We start from the raw sequence: 20,355 nt of genomic DNA on the forward strand, positions 1-20,355 counted from the left end.
CCGTTTTGGAAAACGTTGGTCTTTTTTAGTTAGAGGTTATCTCAGATTCCCTGGAGAAAGGGATGACACAAACTTCTGGAGGTGGAGCAGTTGGATGTTACTGCGTTATGCTTAGAGGAATATGTGGCAGTGCTGGAAACTGGGTGGAGGTGCAGGCAGGTCAGCCCCCACTTCATGCTGTGGTGGTAAGGTTGTTAGCTAGAATCACCTCGATGCTAACTCAGGTCTCAGTCTGCACTGAGCGGTGTTTCTGTGCTTTTTAAGGCACACAGGCTGCCTGTTTTTGTTTACATGCCTGAATGGCTCTACTGTGTTTCTGTTAACTGAGAGTGACTGAAAACCACGTAGCAGCTAGAAGACAAAAGCAAAATGCAAAAATGGAAGCGGTATTTTTCTACATGAGAGAGAGAGATCTCTCTAGTTGCAGTGCCCCAGGCTGTTTTCTGCTGCAGTCTCCTTATGGCAGCGAAGGGGCAAAGTCACAGACGTGATGAAGAATAACCAGTGCACAATATAAAGGCAGAATTGTGCTCCCACTGATGAAACTTCAGCAGTTGTTCATGTCTCTGGTGGCCAAGGGCCCTTGAGCAGAGTACATTTTGGTTATTCTTTTCCTGACACTGGATGTGAGGCTTGAGAGATGAATGGGAGGTTTTGAATCCCATCTCCTCAGATGGACAATAGCTTTTCTGTTTTACAAGCTTCCCACTTCTATAGGCATTGCTTCTGTGCTGCTAGCACAGGATCCAAAATCTGGCAAGCAGGCATTTCTGTGGGACTCTGTCTTTACCCTGACAGGTGAATTCCTGACCTCAACAAGAGTTTTCTTCATTACCCTCGTGAACTGCTCACAGCCAGGATGTTAGCCCATATTTCTAAAACTGGTCTGCATCAGAGGGAAGAGAACAACAAACACAGCTGAATCAGCTCAGTCAGTAACAACTGTTGCAGCATTGTTTCACATTATTTCTCTGGGAGGCTGGGAGAGTGTTGCCAAGGTGTGCTGGGATTCTTGGGGTGTTTGAAGATCATGTTCTCTTGCAGCATGGAAAAATTCCTCCTAGCTGGTTTTGTCCCTGTCTTGGAACTGCCCTTTCAACCCCTGTATGTCTGGAAGCTCTGCTGCTCTCTTACAGGTGAGCCAGTATAGGCTGATCTTTTGCTTTAATGTTCAGTGCAGGGAGAATTGTGGACTCTGTAGTGCTCTGATGTGGATTGTTTTTTGGATGCTTTGTCCCCACGCGAACTTTAGTTTTCCACGAGAAGACTAACAGTGTAGCTCTGCTAGCACTCTTTTGTTGATGATTCATATTATGATGGAACCTGTGGGTTAGCTTTTGCTGTACTTGAGTTGGAAAAGTAAAAGGGCAGACATTAAAGGTTTCTAGGAGCATCATAGGATGCCCCTTTTGGGAGGAATGCACTGAGCTGGGCTCACTGTACAGCACACTATGGTGTGTTACAGAGGATTACAGAGAATGCCCAGCCCCATGAAATCAACTTGCAGTCCATTTTACCCCAATAAATCTTATCTGCAGAGCACATAGAAAGCTCAGGTCTGTTGCTTATGATACGGTGCATGCAGTTTTGTTACTAGGCAGTGGGACTGATATTAGTCTGATTTAATGTGCTTTGAAGGCCCCTCCATTAATCCCACTTTGTATCTTGCTGCAGGATGTGTGGTGCCTCCTGCATAACCCCAAGGTGACAGAGCTCGATGCTGCCCGACTGGTGATGCTCCATGCCCTGCACTACGAGTGGCACAGCAGCAACAGCCTACCAGGGCTGATGGCAGATCTCAAGGACGGGTGTTTCAGAGTGATATCAAAAGGTAATGCAGTATTTCTCCTGCTGCTGGACGAATGGCAGGAGGGCACACAGCAGTCAAACTGTTCTTAGTTGGTGGCAGTGCCTGTTGCTTGCCTGGACTTTGCACAGTAATGTTTTCTGTTGAATTGCACCACACCTCTCAAAAGGAGCACGAAGCTTGACTGGGGCCTGTAGGTGTTAAAGGCATAAATAATTACTTAATTTCCATTTCCTAAATCAGTGATATTAGGAAGAATTCAACAAAGCAGAGATGCTGTGCTTGCCTGGCATCTAGACTTGTGTATGGCATGCAGACAGCCTGGTGCACGCTTCCTTTCTCCCTCCTCCACCTCCTGCTGAGTAGACTATAGCTGTAGCAAGGAACTTAACCAGAACAGTAAGGGGGGCTTGGCTGGGAGGGAGAGGGTGGCAGAGCTTGACGAATGTAGTGAGGAGGTGGAGAAGCAGAATGATGTCAGTGTGTAAAAGATCTGCTATCACTGCATAGGACTGTGGAAATGAAAGCCTGTCCTTATGCAGGCAGAGCCATGGCACACACTTGCTTCTTGACTTCAGAGAATTCTTCTCTCCCTTCGTTTTTCTCTTAGGACTGCATCAGTCTCTCTGACTTCTTGGTCATTGTTCCAGTGCCTCTACTGAACCTGACTGAACAACTGCTTGGCATCTTGTTTCCCAGATTAATAGGACTCTGGTTTTGCCTCTCCATGTACAGCTAGTGCCTGTTGTGGAATATGGAGGGAAACGGGTCCTTGTTTGGTCCCAAGGATGCTGTAGCCATCACCAAACAGTTCCTCAAAGGACTGAAGGTATGGATCTGCCATCTTATGCCGTGTGTTTTGGCATTCAGAGGTGTCATGCTCTAGACCTAGGGCTGTCTTCTTGACAGGGGGCCTACATGCTCCACGGCCAGAAGGGTGGTGGCAGGGGGATGGGCCTAGATAGAAGAGGAACCAAAAAAACCACTGGCAATAATCTGAGGAAAATAACTTAGTTACAGTAGTGAAATACAAATTAAGTGGGATTGAAGCTAATAAATCAAATAAATGAAAGAGAGTTTTTGATACTAAGTCTCTGATGCTGCGTTGGCCATCAGGGAGCTGGAAAGAGACAGAGATCGTATGACCTCTCTGCTCTTTTATGTTTTCCCTCCCTCTGGAAGACAGAAAATAACAAAATGAAGTCTTCTGGGCGTGCCGTGTCTTTTCCTGGCCCATGGAGGCTGTAGTTCATTCTTCTCTTCAGAAGACAGAACTGCTGCATTAACTCTTCAACTCCAACCATGGCGTGATGCTATGAATGTGGAGTATTGATGCAGAAAACCATATAACCATGACACAGACGTTCAGTAGTAAGTGCACTGAACGTTTGAGGTGTGATTCTCATTTTAGACAATGGAAGTTGGTTGCTGAACAGCCCTCTAAGTCTCGACTCAGTGGTTAATACTTGTTATATCCATCAGATGCTGGGGCTCTTTGACTGTGGGTTTGCTGATCAGCTCTCTTGCTGCCTTGCTGTATTTAATTCATAGCAGGAGCTTCTTTTGTACTGTAGGGTGTTGAGAATACGTACACACAGCACCAGCCTCTCCTTCATGAAACACTGGATCAGCTCATCAAAGGAAAGCTGTAGGATAGCCAGTACCCCTGCTTGGGTCCCAGCACCCTCTGGGACAGGTATGTGGGGTCTTGCTGGGCAGCGCCAGGAATTGAGTCACATCTGCTCCTCCCATTGCTCCCACTTGCTTTCTTGTTTGCCCATAAGTGAAAAAAATCAGGCTTGCCAAATGCATGTTTCAATCAAGTACATATTTCTTGAGTTTTCTGGTAGGTACCAGGGTATTAAAACTGAAATACAGTCTTCTTTTCTCCATGTTTAGTGTTGACCAGAACATGACATTCCCATTATATGTAGAGAGCTTAGGTAGGGATAAAGCCATTGCACCAAGCTGCCAGGATGTTCGGGTGATGGATTTCAACATGGCCTCTAACTTCAGTCCACGCCATCTGGTGTGTATTTGCAGAGAACCAAAGACAGTCCAACTGCTAACTCTCCCTTCTGAGCCAGTTACTATTTCTGATTAGAACGGGATCTTGCTGAATATGGTCGAGAGCTGTAATTGGAAAGAACTCTGTCTGTCTGGTTCAGTCTGATTTTGTTAGAGCTAAGCTGATCTGCTGTCAGTGAAGTCATTAAAGATAAATATGGGCCTCAAGGGTGAGGGCACTGAGTTGATAGAGAGAGGGCTACAAGTTCTCTAAGAGCTTTCTTTATAAATCACTGATCTGTTTGGTACCTCAGTTTCCTTTCTGTAAGTTCCATCAAGTTCTGCAGAATGCTGTTGGGGCATTTTTTATTCCTCCTAGTAGCAGTGTCCTTTGAGGGGAAGATCTTGCCTTGGTTCATGTGGGTGATCTGTGGTGAGGCCATCACGGCTATTCTCTGAATCTTCTCACGTGTTTGCTGAATGCCCCAGGGTTTTACTTGCAGCATGACAACCATCATCACGCCCTTGGCACGCTGCATATGACTGGCTTCTTATCAGCAACTGCCACCTTTGTAGTGAGGCAGAAAAGAAAGTCCAGGTAGCAGTTCTCAGCAAATGAGGTGGCTGCTGCAGGGAAGTTTGAGTTAAATTAAACCTCTAGGTTCATTTGGAGCAGGGGGGAGTGGGCCTGGGGGCCAAGAGTCAGCAGTGTCAGGTAGGTGGGAGGGGCAGGAGCCACTGTTTGTGTCTGGCTCTTTGAGGTGAACACACACACACTGGTCTTCCCCCTTAGCCCGGCCTTGGGGCGTTTACATCTACCTGATGAAAGCAAAGATGTATTTTGTAACAGGGAAGCATCCAAATTCTATGCCAAGCTGACAGCGGGGGATATAAGTCACTTCATAAATGGAATAAAGTAAAATAAAATAAAATAAAAAACATAAAACATAAAATAAATAAAATAAATCTAGTCATACAAGAGTCAATCTGTTTACCTACGTTCTTGGTAGACCAAAACCTACCTTCCTCGCTCCAGATTTTCCTTTAAAAATAAGATGGTGGATTTTGGACAGGATGGGTGGGTGGTTTTAATGAGTGTGAGATATCAAGGCCCCTCCTTAGCAACAGATATGGCAGCAAGAATGCCATTCTCCATCTCCTTGAAACAGGATACATTTCAGCCCAACAAAAAGAGCTGGAGAGATGGGACCTGAAACAGAGTGAGCAGAACAGCAGAGACAGCATCCGTGCAGCCCTGACCCTGGCTCCTTCTGAGCTAACTGTAAGCAAATGGTCTTCTGACCTTTGTTTTCTCATTCTTAGTACCCATTTACATTCTGCTGAGTTGTGTGTCACTTGGATTCTTCTTTACATGTTTAAGAGCACGTGGTTATTGGGGCTGTTCCCTTATGGGAAAATCTTGTTCAGCTTAAGACATGAGAACTCTTGGAATCAAAGGTTCTGTAGCTTTGACAAGAGATTGATGCCAAAATACTTCTGTGCCTGGTCTATATTTGCTTTATGAAATGGAGGTGCAACACTTCACTGTCTCTTGAGTACGAATCTTAAAGATCATGAAAATGGGTTCTCATCTAAAGGCAGATTTTAACTATCAGTTTGGGACGATAAAGGACTGCTGTATGATGTTGCCATAGTGCCAAATGAGTTGAGTGAGTAATTTACATGAAATAGTTTCAAAGAACTTCCACTAAACCACAGCCCAAATCAAACAGGGCTATCCTGTCTTTGTTTCCAGAGGATGGTTTTACTGTGATTGACAGCAGTTCAGCAGCAGGTTGGGGCAAAAGGCTTTGTATTTTTTGATCAAAGGGAGGCAGTTGCTTGAACAGCAGAGAATTTAAAAGGATTCTTTTTTAACTGTTTCTTTTTGTATTACACATCACACTGTTGCGAGGGAGGAAAAGCTCATGGTCCAAATCTGTGGAAGCTGGCAGCAGTGAAGGAGAGGGAATCTTTGTAAAAGACTGAGCAGGGTTCCTCGGAGAGAGCAGTAAGCAATTCTGCTTTCTTTTGCTTCTCTTTTCTTTCCTGCTGTCTTAACTACCGTCCTTTTCCAGCATGCCACAAGCCTGCAGTCCCTTCCACCTTTCTGCTGGAAAGTACCAACCAGAAAAGCTCCTTTCCATTGCTGTGGTCAGTGGGAGCCCAGCTGCGCTGTGAAGTGCCTCTGAAGGTTGGTGACACATTCAGAGCACTGGCTAGGAGTAAAGCTAGGAGCAAAGCCTGCCCTTTGGGTGGAGCTTCTGTCTTGTTTGTGCTTTGGAATTGCCTGGGAATTTCTTTTAACAGGGCATTTGTCCCAGCAGACCAAGTGGGCCTGATGGTGCTTACACACGAGAGCTCACCGATACCATCCAGTGTAGGGTATGCTGTGACTCACAGCCTGAGTGTGATCTTTCTCCCATGATTTTGCTGAAGGATGAGTTGCTCTTGACTGCTTGAGGAGAGGAAGAATTTGGAAGCAGCTCGCCATTATAAGTGTAACACACATCTGAAGGAATGGGTGAGATATCTCCATAGGCAGCACGTATAAAATCTCCTTCTTTGGAAAGATCAGCATGCAGCATGTGATGTGGCACCATTTAGCTGTGTGCTTTTTCATCTGAGCTCACACAGTGCTGCCCTAAAGATGAGGGAGGGTAGTACTATTGCTAAATCATCTCTTGGGTTTAGTATGACTGGTGTTTTATGGGTTTTTTTCAATCCATAACTCTGACCGTGTCCTTTTTTGTTCAAAGCAGTTGCTTAATCCTCCTCTGTGAAATGCTCAAGCATTCATCTGTTAAATTGGCAGTTAACCCAAGGAAATACATAGCCATATCCACAAACTGGAGCTGAGGAGCACTACAGCTGGAGGCAGTGTTCCTGTAGATTGTTTTCCCACTAATCCTAGAGCAGCCTATAACTGTCTTGTGGTTTCTTCCTGTTCCAAAATTGTTTGTTGTTTGTCCTTGCTAGAAATAATAATTCCCTACGCACTCCATGAGAACACCAAAACCTTTTGTTCTTCCTGTGGCACATATGTATGTGTGTATATATACATATATATGTATATTTTTTCCTTGCTGTTGATGTGTGTAAATATATATATATGTATATGTATAAAACCCACCCTAAACTTTGATCTCTAAGGCTTCTTAGTTCAGCCTCTCTTAGCAGTGCTGCATGAATTGTGGCTGTTCCTGGCAGTATAAGTCTGCTCCTGCTGTCATTTAACCTTTTAATTTATGGTGGTAGAGGAGTAACACAGGCAGGAATGATCTCATTATTTGCTGCTGCTTTTCCTGTGTGTACTTAGTTCCTCTTTAACCTGATGTGGTTTGAAGCAGACTTCATCGTTTTCAAACCTATTTTAACACACTTGTAAATGCCTTTGTAAGATACTTGTCTGTTCTTGACCCTGAAAAACTATCCTCTCATCCCTCCTGTGTATCTGGGCTATGCATAAGAAGAAACACAGTTTCCCTTCCTCAGTCAAGCCTTGTGTCTGTGAAGTGACTGCGCTGGTACTGCACAGCCACCTCGTTTGTGGAGCTCCAAGATCTTGTTAGACCAATTCCTGTAACCCCAAGTCCTAGGGGGAATCCGTGATGCTGGGACTTGGGACTGTTGTCTGTGATGAGAATGAGCAGGGGTGGTGTGTTAGTGGCAGCGAAAGGTGATGACAGATTCAAGGACTGGTTCATGTAGAGCTGATGTGTTGATGGTTAGGATGCGTTGGTGGTTGGACTTAATGATCTCAGTGGTCTTTTCCAGCCTTAATGATTCTACGTTTCTACTAGTGGGCACAGGGGAGATGGGTTAGCACTGAACTTGCTCTTAGTGGTCTTTTCCAAACTTTATGATATGCCAGAGGAGCACGTGGGAGCTGACCACACAACTTATCCATTGAAATCTTTAGGTCTCTTACAGTTCCAACCTAAAATGCATAAATGATGGTATTGGAGGTTGACGCTGTGGACTTCAGTCTGCTGATAAGATCAGCTGCCTTCTTTGTTTCCCTGTTGTTCCTGTGGTCCAATTAGTAAAGATATGGTACATACCCACAGGACTTTGGGAGCTGTAGCTTCCACCACCTGAGAGGTATTCTCCCTAAGAGCTGTGGTGTGGCCTGAATGCAGGCAAAAAGACAAGGGACTGCACTGCTCTGTCCTGTGGGGCTGCTCAGTACTCGTGCTGTCACTATGGGGCAAAACCTTTTGTCTGCCTGAGCAAGATATTTGAAGCTGCACGCCCTGGGTGTACAATTGCTATATAGAACCTGTTTATCATAAGGCTGCAGTGCAGCTTTCACAGCCTGTTCCTGCACAGGAGGTGCAGAGTTGTTCTGCAGGAAGCCGAGTGCACTGAATCGCAGTCTCTGCACGGGAAGCTAATGCAGCACAGACTGAAATCCTGTCCCGTGCTCCTGGATGCAGGGGCTAAGCCATGCACAAGGGAACACTTGCCACTGTGTCCAGGGACTGCAGGCGTAAAGCATCTGATAGAGCATGTTGCTGTCATGCTGAATTCTCTGCAGAGGATTCCACTCTAACTCTTGTTCTTTCCAAGGAAGCTCTGCAGTATGTTGCTCACAGATTGCAGGCACTGAAGCCACGGTTCTCCCTCTCTGCCCCACAACAGTGGTCTGCCTGCACGTCCTAAAGTACCCTAAATATGTTTTTTTGTCTGTTCAGGGCATGTTATGCTGACCTAAGGTAAGCTTCCAGAAAACACCCATGCCCTGGATGATTACTGGTAACAACAGTCGTTTTGATTTTTCTTACCTTTCTGCATCCTTTCCAGGGGCAAGGAAGCAATAGTGTGCACCTGATGGCTGATGCACTTGTTCTGAGCCAGCATCTCATTCTGATGGCAGAAGCGGTTTTGCTCCCTGTGGAGTTCTCTTATCATTGATGGCTCTCCTGAGGTGAATGCTGCTGCTCCTCTGGACATTAACAGGTGCCAAGGGCTTTCCAGGGTGTCTTCTTAGCAAGGAGTAACCAAAGACAGTGTGGAGGTGCATGGCAGGGTCGTCCCTGTCTCATGCTCCATTTGATTTATCACTGATCCCAAGTTTGTGCAGACAGCAGATGAATGCGTGCTGCTTTTCACCACTGCAGCAAACACCTTGGTTCTAATACAAGTACCTGCTTGGAAAGCAGAGAGTAGTTTTGAGACTGCAACATAAAGTTAATTGTGTTGAGACTTTCTTGTTCTCCAGAGCAGGGGATGGTATGGAGCTGGTGGGATGTCCACTATAGATTCTGCAGAAATCACTCTTTCAGCTTCTAGGTGGTGGCAAAAGCTGATTTCTGGGTAGCAAGCACATTGTGCTATCCCTGAGAGTGGAAAACATAAGGAATTGGGGAGAGCAGTGCAAGGAAGGCCCAGCTTTCCCTTTGTAGGGTAAATAACTCCTAATGACGATACTCCACCAGGGAATAGTATAGAAGATGGTATATTTTAAGTAGTTCTATATAAACAGTTATACAGGTAATACAAAAGAGAAGATGGCTCACCTTTAAGATATCAAGGCTCGCAGAGGACTCCACATGGGAGGGATCTCCAAGAAGAGATCCTTCCCTGGTGGTGGTCAGCCCTTAAATGGGGTTTGAGAGAGGAGGAACTAGGCTCCACCCCTTCCACCCACACAGGTATATCACCTTCACCTGTGCCCCCATGGCTGACTTGGTGCTCACCTCAGGTGACCAATCAGTGGTTCAGGCCGTGATTCAGCAGTTCCCATACACTCCACCCCTTCACGACATGAACCACTGATCAAGTAACCATAAGGTGAGTTCCCCTTGATACAGAGACCCAATACATCGCGACGCTTACATAATTGCCCGTCGCAACGCATGCTGATGTAATCTGATATGAGTGATGATCAGCGCATCCGTCGAACTCTTCTTTGGGCCAGTGCTCGGTGGTATCTACTGGAAGCATGTAATCATACAGTGCAGGTCCATCTTACGTGTCATCAGTCCCGGTTAGACCATCACCAGATGCTTCACATGGTCTTATAACAACTCTGGAACACTGCAGTATTGTTTTGATTCCTTCTGGTGATTCATAGACTTATGGGGAGTAATACAAGTGTTTTAGAGGTACCAAGAGGGGAAGATCCGCTTTCCAGGGCAAGATACAGGCCGTATTCCTGTCTTGGGTTAACACTTCAGCTTGTACAGGGGCACGCCCTGGTCGCCTGTACCAAACCCTTTGACCCGATGTCTGTGGCTGTACGACTATATCAGGCACCAAAGGGGGTGTCCTGATCTGCCACAGAGACATGATAGGGGTCCCCTTAGCAATGAAGACTGGAGTGTTAACCATTATTTCAGTAGGCCATGTACCTATAACCGGAGGAGCTACCGAACCCCCCACCTCCAATAATCTCCCCCAAGGTGCAAGTAGGCCGCACCATCGTGGTCCTACCTGCACCTTCCAGGGCCATTTTATTCTATTGGTACCTGGTTCTAGGTCCTCAGGGGCAGGGAGCAGAAGGTTGTTCTCATTGCCAATCTGAGGTTTCACTTCATTATCGGTGCCCGTAATTTGGATCCTAAGTGGGGAGGCCCATATTGTTTGTAACATTTTCAAGGCACTGGGTCTGCCATCTCTAGGTCTTTCATTCAGGTCCCGCAGGGTCTCATGGAGTCTCTTTGTCCACCCCTGCAGGGACTGAGAGTCTGTCTTCAGGGCAGCCTTGAGAATACCATTGTAACGTTCGATAAGGCCTGCCCCCGTTGGATTATATGGCAGGTGGAATCGCCACTCAATATTATTTTCTTCTGCCCAGCGTTGTATCACTGCACCCGTGAAATGACTTCCTTGGTCACTCTCGATGACTTGCGGTGTCCCGTAGGCAGCCATCAACCTTGTGAGTGCCTTTATAGTGTATGCCTGGTTGGCTTTTGGTACTGGATAGGCCTGCATTAGCCCACTCGCGGTGTCGACACAGGTTAGGGCATATCTCGCCCCCTCAGACCGAGGGAGAGGCCCAATATAATCAACCTGCCACCTCTGTAGAGGATTGTGTCCTCTAGCAAGATGGGCTGTAGTTTCAGGCAACGACCTCGGTCTTATCTTAGAGCAGGCGTCACAGTCTCGGCATGCTTGAGCGATGTCCGATAGTTGTACGGGCAGTCCCCACGCTTTAGCGGCTGCCCACATGGTCTTCTGCCCAGCATGCCGCAGCTTTTGATGTAGCCAGTAAGCGATATTCTCAGATGGAGAGTTCTCAACCCATCTAACTCGGGCCAGTGTGTCGGCTTCATCATTTCCTGGTGACTGTAGGGGTTGATGACCAGAAACATGGTAGACACACACAGTTCTGTGTTTGACTGTATTCCATATGTCTAACCACATATCTTTGCCCCAGATCGGTCGGGAGTGGATAGTCCAATCCTGGGTGGCCCACTGTGCGATCCAAAGAGTGAGCCCCCGATACACAGCCCAACTATCTGTGCAAATATTCAGGATACCATCACCAGGTTCTTTGGTTATAACCATCCACACCGCCCGCAGCTCTGCCCACTGGCTGCTTTGACCATCCCCCTCTTCGAACCAGATTGTGTCTGTGGCAGGATGGTACGCTACTGCTCTCCACTTACTTGGGTTGCCCTTGCTGGACCCATCCGTGTACCAGGCATCTTCAGGAATAGGATATTTTCCTTCCTGGACGGGACTCTTCTGTGGTGGAGCAACCGAAGTTTGTTTTGGTGCATCACTATGATACGTTACTGGGCCAAGAATCTTCTGAAGCTCTTCTTTCAACGGTGAGGAAGACAGACTACTCCTCTGACTGAGATAGGCAACCCATCGTGCCACCGTCTGCGCCTGGGCCACCCCCGTCTTAGGAAGGTGGGTCAGATCTCTTACCCACCCCTGGATTGGCAATGTAGTCTTGACTATAACTTCGGCCGTTTGGGTTATTGGCTCTACCGCTTGTAATGCAGAATAGGCAGCCAATAACTGTTTTTCAATCATACTATATCTTTCCTCTGCTCCATGCCACACCTGAGACCAAAATCCAATGGGGGTCCGAACAGAACTCTGACGTTGCCACAGGCCCCAGCCAAAGCCATCTTGAGTTACGTGAACATCTAGCTCAGCTGGAAGGGTAGGATCAAATATACCCAGTGCCTGGGCTTGTTTAACTGCCTGTTTCGCCTGTTGAAAAGCATCCTGTTCTGTTCTCCCCCAGTCCCATAATTGGCCCTTTTTGGTAAGTCTATATAAAGGTCTCAGCAGCTGCGCCAAATGAGGTATAAAGGAACGCCAATATCCCAATATACCCAGGAATTCCTGCAGCTGCTTTGGTGTTGTAGGGACTGGAAATGCCTGAACCTTATCTATGACGGCATCAGGTAATACTTTGGTCTTTCCTGACCAGACTACCCCTAGAAATTTTACGGACAGTCCTGGACCTTGCACTTTTTGAGGATTGATAGCCCATCCTCTTTCACTTAGGTAGGCAGTTAATGAATCTGCTGCCTCCCCTACTGCTTCCAGTGAGTCGGATGTTAACAGGAGGTCATCAATATAGTGGTATAGGTTCACACTGTTTGGTTTCCTCCAATCAGCCAGGTCACGTGCCACCAAATTATGACAGTATGTTGGTGAGTGCACGTACCCCTGTGGCAAGACCTGAAAGGTCCACTGCCTGCCTCCCCACGTAAATGCAAATTGATCTTGTGATTCTTTAGCAATAGGTATGCTAAAAAACGCATTCGCTAAATCCAGGACACAATGGTAGGTTTTAATTTCCCTACTAAGAGTGTCCATTAAGGAGGCAATATTGGGTACAGCCGCATGGATGGGCGGCGTGACCTTATTCAGTTCCCTATAATCCACCGTCATTCTCCATGTTCCATCCGACTTCCGTACTGGCCATATGGGGGAATTATATGGGCTGTGTGCAGGCCTTATAATACCTACTTTCTCTAATTCCTGCACTGTTTTTGATATTTCTTCTTGTCCACCCGGGAGTCTGTACTGTCTTACATTAGTAATCCGGCGTGGTTTTGGCAAACAAATGGGCTCATGTTTCGCATGGCCCCTCAATATTGTCCGTATTGCCCGGATACTAATGTACCTCTGCCGTAGTCTGAACTCTCCCACAGTTGTCTGGAGAGCCAGACCCCATAGAATGTCTATGCCCAAGATATATTCTGGAATTGGGGCAATCGACACCTTATACTCCCGGGGCGGGAGACGCCCAACCCCCAATTTCAACCACGTCTGGGTGACTGGAATAGTCTGTCCCCCAAACCCACCAATCATCACTCTATTACCCTTAAATTTCGTTGGGTCTCCATATATAATCGATGTTTCTGCGCCAGTATCCACTAGAGCCATCACCTTCTGCACATTTGTCCTGGACCAGAATATTGTTAGTTCTACATAGGGCCTCCGGTCACAGCTAGAGGCCCTATGGGGACCAGAATTTTCCGTTAATCCATGAATTTTGCCAGATCTAAATCTTTTGCCACAGGTGGCTCAGGCACTGTAGCCTGTGACACCTGCGGATATTTTTTCCTTCTGTTCGGTATTATAAAGTCAGCCAAATTCCAGGTTGTTGGTGGTGTTTTTTCTATAATTCGTACTCCCGATTTTCTGGGAGCACTCTGAAATTTCTGATCATTTCTAAGCTGTTTCCACAGCTGTAACAAAACATGGTTGGGTTGCCCATCAATTTTGGTAAATGCAACCCCAGCCCGTATGAGATCATTAAACATAGTCCTCCGGGATACCCGTACGGGGCCTGATCGGGGCATCCGTGGAGCAGGCTTTTTAGTTCTAATAGGGAAGGCCTCAGCATCTTCCACTATACGAACATTACGCCTGGTTCTTACGCGCTCCGTCTCCCCTAAGTCTGCCACTAACTGGGCTGCCTGCTGTACGATGGCTTCTGATGCCACCAACGGATTTAATATGGAAACCAACATCCCATATAGGTGGGAGGGGGCCTGCTGTAGTATTAGATCTCTCATGCCCGCTGTAAATTTTTCCGTATCGGGGCTTTCAAAAGTGTCCGCATACAGAGCCTCCCTCATACCCAGTTCTCTGATATAGGTCTGGAGGTCCTCCATAGAGGACCACAAACCAGTATTAAGAGGGATATCGGTTTTGTTGGGCCATGTTAAGCGGCATGCAGCCATCAACCAATCTATAATAGAATGGTTTTCCTCATTATAATGGACAGCTGCATATAATCTTTGTCTTAAGGCCGGGTTTATCGTTATAGATGCTAATTTTGACATTTCTGTTCCATTTACTAAAACACTTTCAGCTCCTGCATCCCATAACCTTAGGAGCCATGATGGTATGCTTTCCCTTGGTTTCTGATGGAACCGTTGTACTAGGTCCATCAACTCATTAGCTGTATACGGACGAGCGGTCACATGGAGGCAGGTTTCTGCAGGGGGCCATTGGTCAGGAGGCACCCCTGCTGGTCTATCCTGTACCTTTTTTGTTTTTTGAGTTATAATAGGCCGAATCTCGAATGGGTCCATCATAGATGGAGTTTCGAGATCTGCCTTAGAGATCTTTTCCCCTGTCATATCAGAGTCTTCTTCCTCTGATTTTGGGGTGTCTTCTACCAATATATTCCGTATTTGTCTTGTGGTGACATTTAGGCCAGGCTTTTTGGTTGTTAATGTACCCAGCTGTTGTTCCAGTTTCTCAATACGGTCTCGTAATAACTGATTTTCAGTTTCCATATTAACATTTGCAACATCTAACTTGAGTATGGCCATTACTAATGGCCAGGCTACTGCAGAGGCAGCTAACCGCCGCTCCTTGGTAACAAGTATGTCTTTATCTAATCCTACAAAGTAGTCAGTCAAATAAGATGGAGAAGGAGCGGCAGTCCCTGGAACCCGCATGGGTCCCCATTTCTCAATAACGGATGCCAATCCATAGTAGGGTGACCCCATGAATCCTGGAATTAGACCAGGGATTGTCTGTTCTAGGGGGGTAACGTTCTCCCCCTTGGCCCATTTAAACATACTCCAAATAAAGGACATTATGGATTTAGTTAGAGCTGCCTGGCTCGCCAAATGTAGGGTAAATAACTCCTAATGACGATACTCCACCAGGGAATAGTATAGAAGATGGTATATTTTAAGTAGTTCTATATAAACAGTTATACAGGTAATACAAAAGAGAAGATGGCTCACCTTTAAGATGACAAGGCTCGCAGAGGACTCCACATGGGAGGGATCTCCAAGAAGAGATCCTTCCCTGGTGGTGGTCAGCCCTTAAATGGGGTTTGAGAGAGGAGGAACTAGGCTCCACCCCTTCCACCCACACAGGTATATCACCTTCACCTGTGCCCCCATGGCTGACTTGGTGCTCACCTCAGGTGACCAATCAGTGGTTCAGGCCGTGATTCAGCAGTTCCCATACACCCTTGAAAGCAGAATGTGCAGGGGATGTGCCTGGTTTTGCATTTGCTAGATGCAGACACTTCCCTTCTCCCTTTCTTCTTTTCCCTCTGTGAAATCCTGTATTTCGGGGCTACGTAGGGAGTGTAACCTCAGAGTTGAGCTGAAGCATAAATCCCCTGTTCTGTAATCATCCAGCAAAACTGTGGCTGGCCTGTGCCCTTCCAACCAAGCCCGAGAGCTCTGAAGCCCCACTGCTGTCCTCGTTTGACTCCAGATCGATCTGGATTGAACAGCTGCAGCAGCATCTCCATCGTGCATTAAACACTGGTGATGTGTCACGGTGGAGCTCCGCAGGGATACGGTGTGTGGGTGTGCTGAGGAGGCTGTCAGGACCATGAGCACAGTGTGTAAATGTTTAGGAGAGATGGTGTTTTAAAGGCGATTTCCTGGGCTGTGTGTTTTGGTGGTCTTCATCCCAATGCATCACAGAAATGAAATGTGATGTGGGGAGATAACAACAGGATTGCTGCCTCCACGCCCATGGCTGCTGCAGGATTATTCCAGCTTTGTATTTGTGTCTTTCTTACAGGCCTCAGGATACTGCTGTCTGCATCATTGGAGGGGCACTGACCGTGTGCAGCCTGAACCGCTCCAACCCGGGTGTCAAGCTGAAGGTTTGATGTGTGCTTTGCTGAATGCAAGTAGATCGGTGTAGGTCTTCCTGCTTATAGTTCACCATACATTGTACTGTGAATGAAAAGCCAATGCAGCACGCAGGGATGCAGAGCTGACTGTGGTCTCACTGCTTCCGTTGAAATCTGGAGCAGTTGGCACTCAATAGCAGTGAAGTTAACGTACCTATGATTAGAATGGAGTTCTGTGATCACGCTGCTCGCAGGCCCTCTGCCACCCACAAGCCTGCAGAGCACTGGCTGTGCCTTTTGCATTTGTCCCTGGAGAAAAGAGTTTTCTTTATGGGTTTGTTTTGCACTCCAAGCTGTCTGCGAGGCCTGACAATTTTGAGGGCTCAGTGCCTTTGTTTCTTGCTTCCACTGAACGACATCTGAGCAGAAAGAATGTCCTCTGTTATAGAATCGCCCCCTGTAACATCCTATCATCTTATTCCAGGAGAATGATCTTTGTTCTTGTAGGAAGCAGTCCCCTGTCTTGTGTATGTGAGGTCTATCAGGACACCAGAGGTCAGTCAGTGGAACAGCCTCCGTAGGACAGTGCTCTCAGAAGGAGGGAGTGTGACAGGTGACACGTCTCTCCCACTTGTTGCAGCAGGAAGTGTGGTGAAATTCAGTCCCAGGACAAGCCCCTGGGTTGTCCAGCAGCTGCTTGGAGCTGAGAGGGAGCACCAAGCTGGGAGGGAAGGGCAGCTCCAGCATGACCAAAAGAAGCACCAACAGAGTGGTGCTGCACGGGAAGAAGTTGTGCTTCTCAGCATTCTGGATAGCATTTTCAGAGCTGACCAACCACTCTGGGTGCCTCAGCAGTGCTCTGGAGCTCAGGAGGCACACAGTGTTAGTGCCATAGGCTTTGTATGTCAGAAATGCAGTTGCCAAGCGCTTCCTTGATCTCAGTTACTGACAGGTGAATGCAGGTATGGTGCATGAGCTAAAAAATGGATTTGGTTTTAGGCCATATCTGTGCACTGTTGCTGCATTAGAGCACAGTGTGATGTTTTTAACACTCCTGCACTTTTGCCCTTCCCTTTCACTCCTTCAGACTCCAAAGCTGCCTACCCAGAGCAGTAACAACTCTTAAGCAAGATGTTCCAGTGGTTCTCATGGTCACTTTGCTAAGAAAAAAATGCCCAAACTCACTGAATTCCCTCTCCAAAATGTGTCCCATTCTTGTGTTTGATATCAACTGACGAGAAAGCTTCTGAGCTGGTGATAGCACAGAAGCAAAGTAGTGTCATATGCTGGGTTGCAGAGGCAAGTCTGTATTAGCCCTCATGTCAGCCAGTACCTGTCCAAATTACCAGGCTTCCTTGACCTTCTGCTTTCCAGAGTGGCCTTTGAACTAAATCCTGTGCTAGCTAGACCTGGAAATAGTAAGAGATCAGCAGATAGACTTGCTGCTCTTTACTTACGAAAAGGAATTAAATGTCCTCTTGTAAGGATGTGGAAGAACTGGTTCTTGTTCAGCCTGACATCCAGTGCAACCTCACAGTCTGCAATTGCATTCTGGCACTGATTTTGACATCTGCCAACAGCCTGCATTAAACCTTGACCAGTGTCTGTGCTGAGAACCTGGATGATGCTGTCATCACACCACGCTAAATACAAAAGAACAGAGTGAGTCTAGGAAGGTGGCACAGTTTTTCACTCCAGGTTGGAGGCTGAGACCTGCCCTGTCAGGGTATCAGTGCAGCACATTCACCAAAAACAGTCAGTGGGGGAGTGGGAATGGAGGAAACCTCCTGGCAGTGTTGGATCTAGAAGGAAAAGAAACAGGACAGGCAGGAAGGGATGGTGTTAGTTTGAGGTTCCCTCCCCAGTTCTGCTGCTGACCTGTGAGGTGCCAGCAGGCAGCTTTCTGCTTTGTCTGTTTGTCTCTGAAGGTGTCTGAGATTTGTGACATTCAGAATTTGCAACTACACTCCTTAGATTTGTGCTGTAAGGAGGAACATTAGCTAGGTGGGGCTTCCACTGTGAGTGAGTTTTGGCAAAGCCTCTGAATTATTTACAGAAAAATGAGGATACTGTATCAGAATGTGCATTTCAAGGAATGAAGTGAAGAAAAGAAAAAATAAATCATTTAGAAAGACTGTTGCTTTGTAGGGGATGAATGCTATGGGGTCCAATCTGGGAACACTGAGACAAGGGTTCTCAGGAGTCCTGCTCTGGAAATAACCCTGTCCCAAGAGAGTCCTGCTCTGAAAATAGCCCCGTCCCAGTGAGTTGCTTTTCCCTCTTGGTTTGAATAAAATTTCCTGAATGATGAAAGGCCGCACTGGTAGTAACTGTAGAGCTTCTAAGACAAAGATCTTGGTGATTTTCAGGGGCTGGCTGACACTCTGCAGGAGGAGGAGCAGCATGCAGAGCAGAGCGAGCCAGCTCCCACCAGCTACCTGAGAAAAGGAGGCAAGTTTCCTTTCTGCAGCAGTCACAGCAGAGCACATGAGGATTTTGGCGAGATCAGCAAAGAGACCAGTATGTGAGCAAACCTGATGTGGTGGTCTTCTAACTCCCCCAGTAATCCACCAGCATTCCTTTAAGGAACTGCTGCTTATTTCTGCTGGATTAGGGCTGAAAGGTCCCAGTAAAGAAGGAGAGTTTGAGATTGATGCAGGGAGCAGCCCGTGTAAGCACACTAATCCTGTGCCTTCATTGTTCTTACAGCCCACCTTAAACTGTGATCAACATCTGTGTTTATGGAGTGGGGGACGGCTTTGGGATGCACTTCTTCTCAAGGCACAGCACAAACAAGCCCTTGGAGCTGGCTGTGTTACAGCTCTACGTTGGTGAGAAGCCTATTTGTGAAAGAGTCCATCTGTACTGTCCAATGGGATGCTTGAAAAGTGTGGGGGTGAAAATGCTCCTTTACACCCTGTGTTTGCAAAGGTTTCAACTTGGGCATAGGAAGGCCCTTCTTGAATTTCCCTTATGCTGCATAGTGGCGTCAAGGAGAATCTGTCTGTGTTCATCTTTATGGATTTATGTCTGCATATATGCAAAATAAGAGCAGGTATTTCATAGCAACGCTCACATAGAGGGGTTTCTTGTAAATAAATCAGGTTACAGGCTCTCTCGTTGGAGATTATTCCTCGATTTAAGAAACTTAACAGGCAGTCCCTTGCCATTTGGTGTATGGAAGTACATCAGTACCTATTGGAAGTGCCGTGAGATCCTATGAGAAATGCCAGCAGGGTGGAAAAAAATCAGTTGTCAGGTTTTCCATTGTTTTTGTAATCAAACCAGGTTGGCTGCCTGTCACTTTGGAAATGTTGGCTGCCCTACTACAAACACTTCCATTCTTAGATGATTTTGAGAACAAGAAAGGGCTTATCTGTACGAGGAGCCCAGGCAGGGCACCCTGCAGAGCTGTGCCCCGTGGAACAGATCCCAGATGTGCCCACTGTATGCATCTCTTCTGCTCAGCGCTCTGGGGATGGAGGGGATGGCACGGACTGCCAGGGCCATGCCCCAAGGCTGCATTCATAGGGTTTGCTTTTTATTTTCTTATCAGTGTTTCTGTTTTATTGCTTTTATTTTTCTCTTCCCAGTAGTTTATGGAGGACTGTTTTATGATTTCTCATCAAGTTTATTTCCTTTTTCCAGAAATTTTTCAGAAATGCGTCACTTTTTATCTCAAAAATTTTCAGTCATCATTTTCAGAGTTCCTTATTTCAGGAAGTTTCTTCACGAGTTTTTCATTTTTTTGCTCAGATTGCTTTATTTCACAAGTTTGATGACTGTGTCACAGATTGTAAGGAGAAATTGCTGCCGGCCCTTCTGGCTCAGGAGCTGCAAGCCACGTGGCGGACAGCTGACAGCTGAGCAAAGGAGAGACTGTCTCCTGCCTGCCCCTCGGGGCTGCAAGGCGTGGGGGGCAGGAAGCAAAGCTCACCTGTGGCCTCCGTCAGGGCAGCCCATCAGTAACTCCTCTGCTCTTGCCTTTAGGCTTTGGAGGCATCTCTGCGCCAGCATGGACGGAGCCTGGGTGGGGACGTGGAGACCTCATCGCCCACGCGGCCTCATCTCGGCCCAGTTCCCCAGCCCCGGGCCCCAGTACTGCATCCCGGGGACAACAGGTACAGCGACCGTTCCCAGGGCATGGGGCGCGCTGGGGCCGTCATGGGGCAGAGCAGCTCCCGAGCCTTTCCCCTTTCTGTCACAGCCTCCCGGCTCTCTGGCGCAGCAGCGAGCCAGGCCTGGCTGAGGAAGGCCGATCCCGCCGGCGCTGCCCTGTGTGACCCAGGGCCCTCTTCTGCCCAGCACAGGCTCAGCTTTGCAGCTGTACAGAGGCGTTACGGGGTCTTGCAGAACAGCTGATCCTTAGGGGGCTCTCGCTGTGGAGTGCCTGCATGGGTGGTGCGGGAAATCCTTTGGAAACTGCTGGGTACAGGCAGCGTGCTGGCCAAAGCTCCGCTGTCTTTTTCTGGTGACTTTGCAAGGCACTCACATGGCTGCT

The 20,355-nt window shown here is 47.3% G+C and overlaps 1 pseudogene; it reads left to right on the forward strand.

Moving 5' to 3' along the window:
• The window catches only part of LOC136060164 (olfactory receptor 14C36-like), a 55,541-nt pseudogene that overhangs the window by 23,002 nt on the left and 12,184 nt on the right, over positions 1-20,355 (forward strand).

Source organism: Cyrtonyx montezumae, unplaced genomic scaffold, assembly GCF_038088225.1.
Source record: "Cyrtonyx montezumae isolate F1298 unplaced genomic scaffold, pur_monq_1.0 scaffold_9, whole genome shotgun sequence".
Classification (NCBI taxonomy): Eukaryota; Metazoa; Chordata; class Aves; order Galliformes; family Odontophoridae; genus Cyrtonyx; species Cyrtonyx montezumae.